Source organism: Varanus komodoensis, unplaced genomic scaffold, assembly GCF_004798865.1.
Source record: "Varanus komodoensis strain SLA01 unplaced genomic scaffold, ASM479886v1 scaffold91, whole genome shotgun sequence".
NCBI lineage: Eukaryota > Metazoa > Chordata > Lepidosauria > Squamata > Varanidae > Varanus > Varanus komodoensis.
This window is the reverse complement of record NW_025336610.1, coordinates 1949961-1965534: the sequence shown is the minus strand read 5'-3', so window position 1 is coordinate 1965534 and position 15574 is coordinate 1949961.

Here is a 15574-nt window from a genome sequence, read left to right as displayed (position 1 = left end):
CGAGCCGATGCTGGTGCAGGGCCAGGTACTGGGGGGGCACCACTGGGAAAGGGCAACCCCGCTCCACTCCCGCCCAGGTCTCGGTGGTGAGGCCAGCCGGGTCGGCAGCCTCATCCACAATTAAATCATGGGTGGGAGAGCTCTTACTATGCACAGAGCTGGCGTTCAGCCACAGCACCACAAGGCCCGGGGCCACGGGGCATGGCTGCCCAGGGTGGTCTGGTTGGGGGCGGAACAGAAGAGGGAAGGGCGGTCAGGCCGCCGCTCTCTCTTCTCCTTGCTGGCCCCTCGGTCCCCCAAGGGCAGCTCTCCTCCCACCAGAGACCGGGTCCCTAAGGCTCAAGCGAAGGCCAGCTGCTGGCAAGGGGGAAGGGGAGCGAAAAATGAAAAAGAAGAGAAAAATGAAAGGGAGAACAGAACAGAAAAGAAAAAGTGGGGGAGGGAATTGGGGGAAAGACTGGCAATGGACTGCAGGTATTTAACTTACCTTTCCTCGCCTAATCCCTTCTCGCCTTCTTCTTCAATCTCCTCGCGTTCCTTCTTCACATTCACAATAACAATCCTACCATGGATGCTGAACAACCAGCAACCAAAAAACAACTCTAATTCCGTCACATTTTTCTGACCTCCCTCCTTCAGCCCATAGCTGCTCACGCAAACCTTCATTAACTTACAACACCCCATCAGCTACCCTCTGTCAGTTAACCTCCAGGAAACTCTGCCTTCCCGAAAGAGGAGAGGGAAGTGAATAAAGGGACTGGGGGACGTTGCTGCCATTCTCCCTGCGAGAGAGCGAGCCCTGCAGGAGCTGGGTACCCAGCTGGCCGCTGTTTGGCCACAGAAGGGCCGGGGCTCCGTCCCCAAGAGCTCTGGCTGAGAGGCCCTCCAGCCGTGGAACGCCAAAGCCGGCACTCGCTGGGCAGCATCCAGCCAGGCAAGGCGGACGCGGCCCAAGTCCCGGGGGCAGCGTCGTGAAGGCGTGACCTGAGGCCCACCTCTGCGCCCCCCTGCGGAAGCCGTGCCAGGCCGGACGGCCGCGGGGGAGGCGCTCTGGGTGCTGCCATTCACGAGCCCGTGGAAGCTGGGGCTGGTGGACACGATCCGACTCCCTCGCCCAGGCCGCTCGCTCATGTCTAGCTGGGCATTTTGAAGCTTCTGCTAAAGAGGGACGTTCAGACCCGTCCGCCGGCAGGGAAACGGCTGCTTCGGGAAGCGCTTTCTGAAGGGCCGACATGGGCCATGGGGCGCTCCGAACGCTTCCCGGGCGCCAGAAGCAGCCTCTGCAGCCACCTGAGAAGGTGCACCAGGCCGGGCACCGCATCCCGCCGGAGCAGGAGCAGGGACAGCACTGCCAAGCCGCAGGCTTCTGCAGTCCCGCCGGACCTGATGGATGGAGGCCAGAACGCCGGGCGAGATGCACCGTCGCTTCACCGCCTTGGACGGTTCTTGGGCGAGCGGAGAACCACAGGAACTGGAAGCTGGAAGAGGGGAGCCTCCCGAGGCGACCTAGTTCTGCGCCAGTCCCCCGCCCCCGCCGGAGGGCCTGCCAGTCATCGGCTGCGGAATGCGTTTGATGCGCAGGTGCAGCGTTGCATAATCGGCCCCTTTCCCGTCCCGCCAGACCGCACGGGGGGCTGTCAGCCGGCGCACGACAGCGCTGGGGCTGACTCAGCTCCAGGACTTTGAACTTGACTGGGGGGGCGGAGTGGGACGGCGAGAACAACACACCGCGCCACGCCTGCTTGTGGCTGGCACGGCTCTGCGCAAGCCTAGCCGGAGCCGGGGCTTCTGGGGCGAAGGCCTTCCATGCCGGGAAGGGACTCGTGGCCCCAGCACCTCCATGCTGCTCCAGAATGCCTGGCCAGGTCTCATCGGGGGGCTCGCCGGGCCAGCCACCCCAAGCCGCCCATCCCAGATGTGTCGGGGAGCAACTGCCAGCCCGGCACAGCCCGGTGGCGCGGCCACGCAGCATCGCCAAGGAAAGAGGGGGCGCCCTGGCAAAAGAGGGCTTCGGATGCGCACATGCTGCTTCGCATGAGGCCATGGGAGGGAACGGCTGCAATTCCGATAGCTACCTACGTCTTGGGTTACAGACAGTCCCCGCGTTACAAGCAAGTTCTGTTCCTGAGGAAATGGAACGTCGTCCTTAAGTCAAGTGCACGTGTGAGTTAGATCAGGTTCACTCGGCCCGGCACACTCACGGGGGTTGGGGCGCAGGATCCCCACGCAAGTGGAAAAACCACCAACATCCCTAGACCCCCAAACTCACCGGTGCCTTCTCTTCGCAGCAAGGAAATGCCAGCAAGGTTCTCTTCTCCGAATGAGCAGAGCAAGAAGGCCTACTTTGGAGGGTCTTTGGAGACCCTCCCTCCCCTTTCACTTCCTCTCTCTCTATGGGGGTGACAATTTCCTGCAGATTTTAAATTAATCGGCTTTATGGCAGTTCGTTCACAAGTAGGGGTTGTTTGTAAGTCAGGTGTTTGTTACTGAGGGACTGCCTGTATTTTATGCAGACCCCATCTGTCTTTCTGCCAAAATTAGCATGCAAGGAGAACCACAGAACCAATTAAAATTGATCCGGTCAATTCATAAAAATGCATCCATAGCCACCGTTGCAGAAAAGCTATCATGAAAAAGAGTATCCAGCCCACCGGATTCAGGAAATGCCTCCCCACCAGACTAACGGCCCCCTTAACTCACAGTGTCACCCCCTCCCCGAATAAAGGGGTGACGTGGGCACCCCCTTATTCAGCTCATGAGGAAGGCTAGCCGGGTGGCCTGACCAGACTCTGCTATCCATGGCTGGGCCACGTTTGGGGCCCATCCTGCTCCCCCTACAGCCCTCAGACAGTCACCCATGAAAGCAGGCGCCTGAGCGCTGTTTGGGGGACGCTCCTGTAGCCTAAGGTTTGGGGCCCCAAACAAGGGAAACCTCCATGAGCCCAAGATCCTGCACTCAGTGGAGATACCCATCAACAGCAATGACTGAATGTTCTGTGGAACCTCCATGTTCAGGGGCAGTGTATCTGGATGCCCGTTGCTGGCAAGCATCCCCTGGGGAAGGCTGCTTGGGGGGCTTCCAAAGGCAGGTCCTCCCCCTCTGTTTCTTGAGCAAGCAAGCCGGGAGGAGGAAGGCGAGGAGGAGCTGCGAGTGACCGTGGTGGTGAAGGCCAGCTCCTCGGGGGGAGCAATTGAGCGAGGGGGCCTGGGCCAGGGGCTGGCGTGTGCATGCATGTGCATGGGTACCCAGCCTCCAAACCCCACGCCGCTGTTCCATGCGACACCCAAAACGCGTCGTCCTTCCCTCTGGTATGCTTTGCAGCGCCTTTCCTGACAGCCTCCCGCGTGGAATTTGCTTTTCCCCCGCTGCGGCATGCGGAGCTGACCTTTTCGCTCGCCTGCCTCCCATCACCCTAAGCGCTCTTCCTGGAACGCCTCTGTGAGACGCAGTTCCAGTGCTTCAATTTCCAGTGAAAGGAGCCAGTCTCTCCAGAAAGCAAAACAAGATGCGGCCACCAGCGGAAGAGGTGGGGCGAAGGGTGACAGCTCTGGGTGCTGGAGCGCTCGCCGCTTCCCTGCCTCGCTTTGGGCGCTCGCCCCCCCCCCCCCGCCCCGGCGTGCTTCTGGAGTGTTTCATCCTTTGGGAATGGTTGTTTCTTGGGGTGGGGGGGCCGGTGCCGTCATTTCTGAGCACGGAGCGGCAACGTCTTGGCATATGGGGAACGTCAAAAGGTTTTTACAGCGCCAATAACATGCAATCCTGGAAATAAAAAGGGCTCCTTGTGTATACTTGCTTGCTTGATCGGACAAGATACTACGGAGGCATCCGAAAGAGATTCCCGCCATGGCAGAGCCTTGGCAAGGCACCAGCAAAAGGCATCTGTGGTCACGGACCACCACTGCCCCGTTCACACCGACTGGATCCGGGGTCTCATCCAGAGCAAGATGCGGAGCCCGCTGCTGGGTCCGAGCCAGGGCCATGCAGGCACCCACCCCGTTCTCACACAGGCCAGCCCAGCCCAGCTGCCCCCAGAAACCCATGAGCCGGACAGGAGTGCCCCAGCCCCCTCTAGCCCATGTTCCCCAGCAGCTGGGACCCTCCAGCGTGCTAGCTCTAATCTGGAGGTAGCAGCCACGAACAGCCTCCTCCTCCTCTTCCTCCTCCTCCACAGATTTGCCCAGTCCTCTTCTGAAAGCCCCCTGAATGGGCGCCCCTCGCCCGGTCTCACAGAGGGAAACTCTGAAGTGGGACTGTGCAGCGCGTGCAGGACTCCTGACTCCCCTGCCATGTGGGTCCAGGATTATGTGGGGCAGGCACCACATCATCCCATTCATTTTCATAGAGTCCTAGAACAGCAGAGCTGGAAGGGGCCAGAAGGCCATCTAGTCCACCCCCTGCTGTTGCAGGACACCACGTCACACCACCCCACTCAGGGGGCTGCCCAGTTTCACCTTGAGTGTCTCCAGAGTGGGAGAGTCCAGCACCTCTCCAGGCGGCCGGTCCCACTTCCATGTTGCTCAGACAGGGAGGAAATTTTTCCGATGTCCAGCCTGAATCTGGGTTGCCGCAACTCGAATGTATCCCATGCTCTGGCATCGGCAAGAAGAAACCTAGAAGAGCAGATTTGGAAGGGGCCACGAAGGCCATCTAGTCCACCCCCTGCTGCTGCAGGCCCCCACGTCACACCATCCGCACAAACCTAACTTGGTGCCTCCCTCGTGTCTCCCTTTACTCGCCTTCTTCCTACATTAAAGAGTCCCCGACGTCGTGACCAGTCCTCATGGAGGAGGTGCTCGAGTCACCGGACCATGCGGGTTGCCCTTTTCCGCTGCTTCTCCAGCTCCACAGAATCCTCCTTTCAGGCGTGATGCTCAGCTCCTTAGGCTGAGACAGAGACATGAGCCAGCGGGCCAGGCACTGGCAGAACAAATTTGAGGAGGGGGCTGAGGGTTTGTTGCCTGCTGTCCCCATCAGCCGCCAAGGGCTCTCCAGGCCAGGCCAGGCCCTCCGCCCCTCCACCCCCCACAGACACCTGTCACCAGCCGCAGCCCCGCCACTGCCCGCTACCTGCGCCTTTTCCTGCAGGTGGGGCCCAGCCCTCCTCCCTGGCCTCTTCCAGGCGCCCCGACCCGCTTCCCCCGCCTGAGCAGAGAGGCAGGCTGAGGGGAAGGCACCTGCCCGCCCCCCATGCTCCCCGGCCCACAGCCTGTGCAGAACACCTCCCTTACAGCAAGGGCGCACAACCTCTTTCAGCCCGAGGGCCGAACTCCTACTCAGGAAGCACGCGGGCTGCAGCTGCCCCCGTGGGGCAGGTGCCATTGCTGAGTCTGCCACTGGAGCATCTAGCTGCAACTTGGCTCCCGGAACCAAGGGAACTAGCAGGGATTGGGCTCACGTCTCCTACAGAAGAGCCATCAAAGGGTGTGGATGCGGATTCTGCGCCAGGCAAAGAGGAGGGGCCGGATCCGCAGCTGAAACCCTGTGGCCACGGGCCCAGAGAGAAGCCAGGCAGTTGCAGAGGCTCCGGCAGCCTCAAACTCTGTGGGGATGTTCGGAGAGCGGGCTGGCGTGGAGGGGGCAGCCAGGACTTTTCCCTAGCGGCTCAGCAATGGGTCCCCCGCATCCGCGCACGAGCGAGCCCTCGCGCCGTCCCTCCTTGTCCCTCGTTCCCCTCGGTTCCCCACTCCATTTTGCCTCTCCCTTTGACAGCTGAAACAGACACAGGCCGTGACGAGGGAAGGCTGCACATATCAGGAAGCTGAAAGGGAGCACTCGCATTCTTATGAAAGTCTGAGAAAAATAATAACATAAAATGTTATGAATTACCGTTGTGCAATTTTCAGGGGATGATTTTCTAATGATTGCATTTTTCTGAAGCTCGAACAAACACCCAATCCCATGGAAAGGGGGGAGCTCAGAACAGCGAGGCGGCGATGAGGCGAGGAGGGATGGGTGCCAGAGCTGTCGGGAGGACCGAGGGGGAGGGCGAGGGGAGGTGCAGCCCCCTGCCAGGCGATTGTGTGTCCGGCATCTTGCAGATTGTTCAGGGAACCACCACCACGCCGTGGCCTCTGTGCGGGGTGGCTCTGTGTGCAAGGCAAATGCACTGCAGCTCTCGCATGTCCGTTTTAAAATTGCCGTATTATTGATGCCAAGCTTGCAGTATTCCTCTTTTTTCAAGTCTGAATGTGTTTGAATTCCTTTGCTTTGGAGGTTTTCCAGAAAATAGGGTGTAAAAGAAGTTATCGGTAATGAGACCCAGGGGGCTAGTGGACTGGGGCTCGGGAGATCCGGGTTCGAGTCCCCGCTCGGCCATGGCGCTCCCTGGGTGAGGGTGACTTTGGGCCAGGCACAGACTCGCTGCCCAGCCTACCTCACACGGCTGTCGTCAGGATAACATGCAGAAGAGGAGAAGAATTATATAAGCTGCTTTGGTTCCTTTTAAGAGGAAAAAAGCATGATATAAATACAATAAATAAATAGTAAAATAAATAGGGAAGAAAAGATGTAGTACATGATAAGGGAAAGAGGGCCTCATCGTGCAATTTTAACAGTTTTCCTCATCTGATGTTGCATTTCTAGCAGATTATTGCTTGAGTATTAGGTGACTGTGCAAAGGGATTCGCTATTTGAACACGTGAATAAAACCACCCCCATTTCTGTAAAATGTGTAGCAACATAGTCTCCTGTCCCCAAAACCTCTTCCTGGAGAAAAAAATGGCTACTCCCTCATTGTGAGCGTTTTCCAAACGTCTCCCAAAATATTACCTCGGAGATAGACCCGCCAGCCCTTCAAACAGAGGACTGCCCTTTGCCAGCTCATCAGACAGACTGTCCTCCATCAAGCAGGACACCTGGCACCCCATTGCGCCCTCCAAAAGGAACAGGCCTTTCCTGCCCTGCATCGGATCTGAGTGGAGCCACCCAAGGGGTCAGCCTTGGAAGGAAGCGCCATGGGTCTGCCCCACGGAAGACGCAGCCTGTGGAAAGGTGGGGGCAGGGGTGGCCTTTGACCGTGTGCCCTCCAAACCAAGCCCCCCCCCCCACGTTCGAATTGCACCCTTGGCCGTGACCAAGACTCATCCTGGCCCAGCACGCTTGTTCCGGCCGCTGCCCCCAACTGTGCCAGGGGGCTCACATGCAAGGACCGAGTCCACAGCACCCCCAGCATCAGGTGCCCCCCCCCCACCGGGCATTCAGAGGTACCTAAACATGACTGCCCTACCGAGAGCCCCAGGCTTAACGCCTTTCAGGAGCCCCCTTTTGAAGCCCTCCCTAACCCAGAGGACATACTCCTGGGCTGGCAAGCCCCACGCGTGAAAACGCCCCGCGCCCCGCCAGTTGGAAGCATTCCTGCCTCCCGTTTCCCGAGCTCCGGCAGCCTGCCCCGTGGGGACGGGTGTGCGGCGGGACGCAACACTGATTGCTGAAAAACACGCGTGGGGCCCGTCCTCGCGCCAAGGGCCGCTGGTCCGCGGGGTGCTGCTGGGCAGGCGCCCGCCGAGGGTGCGCCAGGAGCCCCTTGGGGAGCGCTTGTGGGGCGGGAGCCCGGCAGGGCCAGGGAGCCCGCGACGGCAGGGCAGGCGGCAGGCGCCTCGGGCGGCCGCCGGGCTGGCCCCCTCCGGGCCGGGGCGCCCCCTGCGCCCCTCGGAGGCAGGAGCACATGGCCGGGGCGGGGGGGGGGGAATGCCGGGCAGGGGCAGGGCTGGCTGCTCCCGTTCGTGCTCTCGGCCCCGCAAGCTCAGGTTGCCTAGTTTCCCGCATCTGCTCAGCCAGCAGCTCCCCAATTATGCAACCACGGCGTCTTGGCGCCCTGGGCTGCCTTTCTTCTACTTATTAGGTGGGTTTTAAATTTCCCAATAGTTAGAACCTGTCCCGAGGAAACGAACTTCTCGCCATCGGTAGCAGGAGCTTCAGGGAATGGAAAGCATGACTCAGTTGGCAAGCGTGCGCAGGGCTGGATGGGCGACTGCACCGCCCCCTCCTGGCCACACTTGGCGGTGCGTCGGGCGGTGGAAGGGCCAGAAACGAACAGTCCTCCTGTGACTGTACCATTTCGTGGCGAGGTGAGTGCGTATTCTTCAGGCAGAACTGAAATCAAACCTAACTCGGGTGGGAGCAGGACCCGAGCCAGTGGGTGAGGCTGTTGAACCAGGGCCAGAGGGGGGCCAGGAGAAAACCAAGCACCAGCGCATGACTCGTCAGCTGAGCGACAAGGTGCCGCATTCAAGGAACGCCATCTCTGCCAGAATTAGGGTGCACATGCAGAATAAAGCTAAAATTCGGGGTGCTGGACCATTGGTTTGGAGGTTTGGACCTGGAGGCCCGTGTTCCTCTGGGACAGGAATGCGGGCAAATCCCAGTTCCACCTGTTTCAGGCTGGCCGTTCTTTGTCTCCCTGGTTTCATCTGAACAGTCGAAAAAGAGACCAGCTCAGAGTTAACGACGCACAGCAATGACCTTGGGCTCGTTTAGCCTTTTCCTCGTCTTCAGAACTGACTCAGTTACTTGCTCACCTGCCTCTGAGTGTGGAATTAAGCCGTGCAGATGAGCCCAGCGCTTCAGTGTCAGGCGCCTTTGCTTCTGCAGGCACGGCCAGGAAGCCACCCTGCCTCGACCCAGGGGCCTGTGAAGGCACGTGGACCGCAGCTCCCAGGATGCCCGTCCAGCGGGACCGTTGACGGGGGGTTCTGGGCCTCGCCGTCCAAATGTGTCTGGAAGGCACAGGGTCGGCGGAGGCTGCAGTGCATGGCTAAAGGACAGGAGGGGAACAGGGGAAGGAACGGGTGCCGCTGGCTTGATGGGTGGGTGTTAACAGGGACAGCACGGCCTGTTGATGCTGGTGCTCTCTAGCCTGCCCTTAAAGGATTAGCGGAGGAGTCCAACCACGAAAGGGGCTTGGGGACAGTGGTGAAATACCTGGCCGGTCTGCCTCATTTCTAATCTTCCTCATTAAAACACCCGCCCAGTGGCCAGATGCTGTGATAAAGGCAAATTCCATGTTTGGAATCTTTAGGAAAAGAACAGAAAATAAAGCTGCCGACGTCGTCGTGCGTTTTTGCAAAGCCACAGTGTGTTCACACTCGGAATACTGTGTGCGGTGCGCCATCTGGTGCAATGCATGTTTGAAAGGGCACTGTGAGACAGAGGCAGTGTGGGAAAGGGCAGCTTTTCCCCATGGCAGTTCCCCCATGAACAGTGGCTGTGCTGGAGACCTCCTGCTTAGGAGAAAGGGTGGACGTGGCGGTGGGGTGGGATGAATCAGTGGAGGAGTATACAATCACGCAGAGTAGAATAGGCAGGGAAGCATTGCTTGTCCTTTCTCGTAATACTCAAATGCTCATGAGGCTGAATATGGAAGATTTGGAACAAGAAAAGGAAGGACGCCAGCGCATAAGAAGAGCCCTGTGGCCGGATCAGGCCAGCGTCTCCTCTTGTGTGGCTTTCTCCCTGCTCGCGCAGGAGCCAGCCAGCTGCCCAAGGAAGCCCACTAGCAGGACGGGTGTAGCAGCATCCTCTCGCCCATGTTTGGCCCCAACGGGGGCACCAAGGCACCTGCCCCGATTGTGGAGAGCCATCGGGGCCTGCAGCCAGGGATAGTTCATGAATCTGCCCAGTCCCTCTTTCAATCCACCCAAATTGGTGGCCATCGCTCTGTCCGGCAGCAGAGTCCTTTCGATATGCAGTCTGGTATTTGGGGCCAGTCCTACCATGAGCCAGAATGAAGAACTAGCCTTGGGCTGCCTATTTTTAGCAAATTCTAAGTCATTCACTTCAGTTTTTATTGTATTCCTCCTGTCGGGGATAGGAAGACGTCCTTGCAGGATTTTCTGCCTCTGGTGCCAAAACTAACTGCTTTGGGCCTGGATAGAATCTCCCTGGACTGGAGGGCTCTGGAGAAGGCATGTCCACAGAGTGTCCTGGGCCAACCTGGCTGGCCCGGTCTCCTCCACGGACTCCGAGAAAGGGCTCTTTCAAGCCCTGGTCCCCAAGAGGAGTAGAGGTGCCAGCGACAGAAACGGGGACCTTGAAAACATACGGACGATGTCTCAAAAGCCAAAGAGGTGCCCAAGTCCCATTTTCGGTGTCTGAATGTTGGGTCTTGCAAGTTCCGTACTCCCTTTCCTCCCTCAAAGCAAGCCAAGATGAACAATCCCAAATGAGATAGCTCACACAAATTTACACAGGGTGCAGAATGTGTTCTGTGAGGGTGTGGAATTTTAATAATTTTTGCATGGCAATAGGGACATAGGTCCCCTCCCTACAGTCTCAAAATAAATTTCACACTACCATACAGCAAAGTTCTGCCCATGCGCCAGACACAGGAATAGATCTTGTTTTCTTGGAGGGCGAAAAGACTCAATCAATCATTTTCCTTGGACATCAAGTACCCAATGAGCAATAAACTTAATCGCTGAGTAGCGTTTGGCCAGCGTTTTAACAAGGCTCCCGCAAGCCAAGGCATCTCAATAGGGCCCTTCTGCTTTGCATCTCTGTATATAATTTTGCAGTCCTGAGGGGTCAAGCTAATATTTGCTGAACAAATACGGTTTCTGTCTTCGGCTTAACAGACTCATACTCCAGGCAGAAGTGTCAGTTCAGATGAAGAAATTCTGCAATGGTTCATACCAGGCGAGTGAGTAAATGTGTAGCAAAAATAACACATGCCAAGCCAAGGAAAACATGGCGGCTCATTAAAGTCCGAGTAATTGAGTGGCACAGCCAGCCATGCGAAGACACAACCTTTCATGAAAAGGCCCTGATCAGGCTCCAGCAGCAAGCGGGTGCTGGCTTTCGGTGCAAGGCGACCCTCAGTTGGATTTTGTTCACCTACTGATTTCTGATATTTGAGAAAACTTCATCAAGCAAGCAGGCAGGGGAGGAGCAGATAAAGAAACGAATATATATGCTCTCGAACAGCGTCAAGTCTGGGCGGTGGGAGAGCTGGGAGAGAGCAACGATCCTTCACACATGCTTCAGTGCACCAAGCGTGGCTGGGGAAGCCGGAGTCCGTCCATGGCCACGTGTCCAGATGGCTCAATGCCACCTCCACGGGTGCTGCGCGCACAGCTTGACCCTAACGCTGGACAAGATGGGCCCTCGGTCGGGTCCAGCACAGGTCTTCGTGCGCGCCTAGATTGACCTGAAATACGAACTGTGCGCGCGCCTGCTCGTTCCCCCCACGCCCAGCGTACGCTGCTCCGGTTCGAGTAAGAGCCACGCTTGTCCCTCCCGGGATGCTCCACTCTCCGCTTGGCCGTCTCTGCCCCTTCAGCATAATCTGCCATCATTCCATGCCACCAAGCTTGCTTGGTCCTTGTTGAGCTACTGGGGGCCTCCCCCCCCATCAGAGATTCCTTTTCCTGAATTTTTCCTAAATTTCTAGGAAAGGGGGAACTAAACATCGTGGGGCTGCACTGGGCTGGCTGGGGCACTCCAGCTCATTCCCCCCGGGGCATGAAGAGGGTCATTCTGCTTACACTGTGATCCATTTTCAGAGAATGGTCCCATCGGCGTGTGGGATGCAACCCTGGTCAGCACAGATGGCTGTTCCGATTCGAGGCATTTATAAAAGGTTGCCAGCCTTTCAGCCCTCCAGTCCACACGAGAATGAGGGGGCGCGTTGTAAAGGCCGGTGAAAGACGCCCACACGCAGATTGGACTGTCCGTCAGTCAAGAGCCCAGCGGAACAGAGGTGGTCCTGGCCGCCGGCCTGCCCTAGTGGCGGTGTCCGTCTATTGCCAGCATCCCTAGTGGGCGCATGCAGGACGCCGCTAGGCCTCTGCCCGGAGATGCAGAACATGACGCTGGAGGATCGCTGGCTAAGAGGGCCATCCAACAGTGTGGGAACCAAGCTGTATTTCCCAACCTGGTGCCCTCCAGAATTGCTGGACTGCAATGGCCCCGCGGGCTGGGGATTATGGGAGCTCCAGTCCAACACACTGGGAGGGTCTCAGGTTTTCCAGGCCAGGAGACTGTACCCCCTGAGGAGTGTGAACACGGCTGCTCTCTGCCACCTGTTTTGCTCTTGGGAAAATGTGACAGAAGGCGGCTTATATCGGAGCTGAAAAACGGGGAGATCTCCCGTTGCCATTGGCAGGGGATTTTAGCCATTTTCGGAGGGGAAGCGGCACGCCTCCCATCAGATGTGCGGGCAACCTTGCAACCCCCGTCGCCCTCCGTCACTGCATCCCATTGGGCTGAGGTTAACGGTGGAATTTAGACGGCCTCCAAACTCCGCACCCACCGGCAGGAATGCCGAGGCTGCCGGGACCAGTCCCACCGCCACAGTGGCTGCCGTCTCATGGCCCCTCTCCGGCTGCAGCCGAGCAATCATCAGACGTGGTTTCTCTAAGCAATTACATGGAGCAGCCCCAGCCCGTCTTTAAGGGTTTTCATCCAAGGTCCCCAGTTTCCTTCACTTCTTTTCCCATTTATTTTACACGGAACATTGTTTTACAGGTGCAAGTCTGTGCTTCATTTCTTGTGATGTGACCAAAACATTCCAGTTTTGGGGGGGGGGGTTATGTTTTAAAATATAATTTCTTGATCTTTATACATTCCCTTCAATACTTTGTGGGTCACCATCTCAGCCCAAGAAGCAGAACAACCAGCAATAAATCCACCGTTCAAAATGCGTCTATCTTTTTTATGGTAGTCTGTGGTAAAGACCACAAATCCATGCCATAAAGTAAAAAATACACCACTGCAATGCACATTCCCAAGGCTAATTTCTTGATATATTCCATCCCTTATCTTTTAAAAAAGTTACTGCAGGCCCCTTCTTCTCTAATGTATTTATTTATAAACGGCTTGCATTTATACATTGCAAGCCGGCTAGGCTTTTGCATTGCATCATTACAATTCCATGTCCATTCAACCAAATTTCAGGATATACCGTTTTTATCAACTCGGTCCCTATTTTTATTCAGAATTTTTACTCTATTTCTCGGCCTGCTTGATTCTGACTAACTGTGGCTTGGCTGACGCGCATTTTTGACCGCTCTTTACTGCACAGCATTTATCAACTGATTTTTGCAGACCGTCCCGAATGAAGCTAGCAAGACTGTGCCACCGGCGCTATTCTGCCAACAGCAGTGGCGATGGAGGCGAAGAGAGCGGACACGTGCCTTTCACGCCCCCTGCAAAGATGTGAGCCAGCAGCTCTGCACAGAGGGTTTTCTATCAGGAGCAGAGCTGTGCCGCGCACTCAGCCCCGACTTCTGCAGCTCTGCTTTCCATGCTCGGCACGGCGGCCTCCAGCAGTCATGCCATGGGCAGACTGAACAGCTGGAGCGTGGTAGCTGAGCAAAAAAACAATCTGAGGGGGAACTCCAGGCGTCATTCTCAGCACGTCTATAAAACCGCCGAAGGTGTAGCGTGAGCAGGGAAATGAAAGGGTCTTCCTTCGGCACTGCTGTAGCCCCGTGCAAGGCAGCCCCATTCCGCTGGGAGCCGGGCTGGGAATCGCTGGGGGACTGGGAAAGCTGCCGTCGGGAAGGTTCTGCACAGCACCAGGCTGGGGAAGGGCACACGCCTCTCTCCTCACAGCAACAAGCTACTGGGGCGACACGCAATGCGCACAGCAAAACCCAGGCGTTCCCGGGACCCAGGCAGGAGACCTGCAACCTCTTGACCCATGACCATCGAGGGGCGTCCTTGGCGCTGGGCCAGCAAGGCAAATCTGCCTCACGAGGGTCCCGCCTGACTCTTCTCCCACCCCTCAGGCTTTGCAGGTCACTTCTTCACATCTTGGCCTCCTCCTCCTCCTCCTCCCCTGCAAGGGAAGGCCTCTCTCCTGGTCAGTCGACCTCTGCAGACAGACGTCACTTCTGACCTTCTGCCGGCCTCCTTGGCCCTCGCAGCGCTGGACCCGGCCAAGCTCACCTGGTTTCCAACAGGGGAGCCCACCCTAGCCTGGCGGAGCTCCTCAGCCGCGACCCACCGGGCCCCACGCAGCCGCGGCCCACGTACGTCAGCCCTGCCCCCTGCTGGGCCACTGTCGCTCCTCGCCCGGGTTCAGCGGCTGCCCCCCCACAATTATTCCGTCCCTCTTGGGGCGGGGGCTGCCCCCCCACTGCCTATTCATATCATACACCAAGGTTAATTTGGAGCAGTTCCCAGACCCCTGAGCAGCCAAACAGCCTGACCTTTCCGCTAACGAGAGAGCCAACTTCCTCCCTGGTGGACCAGCGCCAGCGCCTGCAGTGCGACTGGGCACGGCGCTTTTTACTTGTGCTGGGCCCCTTGCCTCCGAGAAGGCACACCCCACATGCTCAGAGGCACCCCGTCACTCCAGATGCCCCAGGGCTGGGCTCCAGATGGAATGGCCCCGTTCACAGGCCATGTTCATATGGCCACTTAACGAAGGCGCCAGGCACCCCTTGGGAAGCCCTGTCTTTGGCCCACGCGAGGCCTTTCAAACTAACAACCCATGAAATCGAAGTATCGTTATCCTGCTTTTTGCCCAGACTCGGGGGAGGCTTACGAACAACCTGTAAATGAAGACAGCCCCAGCTCTCGGCCATGCTCTAAGAAGACCCGGCCCCCAAGGACAAAGAGAGCGGTGGGACAAGGTCCTTCCGTGGGGGCTGCTCCCCGCTCCTGCTCCGTGCTGCTGCGGCCCGCCTGGGCGCCACACAGGGTCTTGCCCAGCTGGGCTCCTGCGGCCCCCCAGCGTCTGTCCCGGGACTCGGCCCTTCCCAGCCAGTGCCGCCAGGCCCTCCGACGACACGGAAACGCGAGGACCGAGCACGGGGCTCCCACACCCTGCCCTCTGCACTTTCTCCAAGGTTAGGAAAAGTCCAGGGAAGGGCGACAGCGATCAGGAGACTCTGAAGGGCAGCCGCAACTGGGCCGGTCCAGCTCAGGCAGGAAGGGGAGATAGGAGGGAGGTGTCGGAGAAAGGAAAGAGGGAGGCATTTTTCTCCATCTTCCCTAACATTCCCGGCCCTCCCTGGGAAGGTTCAGGACAAGCGAGAGAGAGCACGTCTTCGCACAGCAGAGGTGAACTGTGGGATTCGCTGTCATGGGAAGCCATGATGGCCGCCAATCCGGATGGCTTTCAAGGGGTACTGGGCAGATTCGTGGCGGAGGCAGCGATCCGTGCCACTGTGCGCCCCTCCTCCACCAGAGGCGGCCTGCCGGCGTGCACCCACTGCTGAGGAGCTGGGCAGCAGACCATCCTGCTGGGGGGCCCTCTGGCCACCACTGCGTGGAGCACTGGACTAGACGGACACGCTTCCTGATGCTCTTTATGCTGGCCACGGAGGGCTACCCTCTTCGGAGAAACCCCAGCCACTGCAAGGGCCACGTTCAAGGCTCCGAATGCTAGAAGTGTCAGGTTCAACGCCCAGAATCCCAAGCTGGGGGAGGCAAGAGCCACTGCCCCACTCGGCCACGCACGCTCAGCAGAATCGATGGGGGGGGGTGTGCGGAGCGAGAGCCCCACAGGAGGCCAGGCTGCCCCTGCTCCTCTCGCCGGCAAGGTGCGTCCGGCACGGATGGGTTAGGCAAAGCCACGACTCTCCCTCAAGGCACTGAATCGCATCACAGCCGGAAAGAGACATTAAT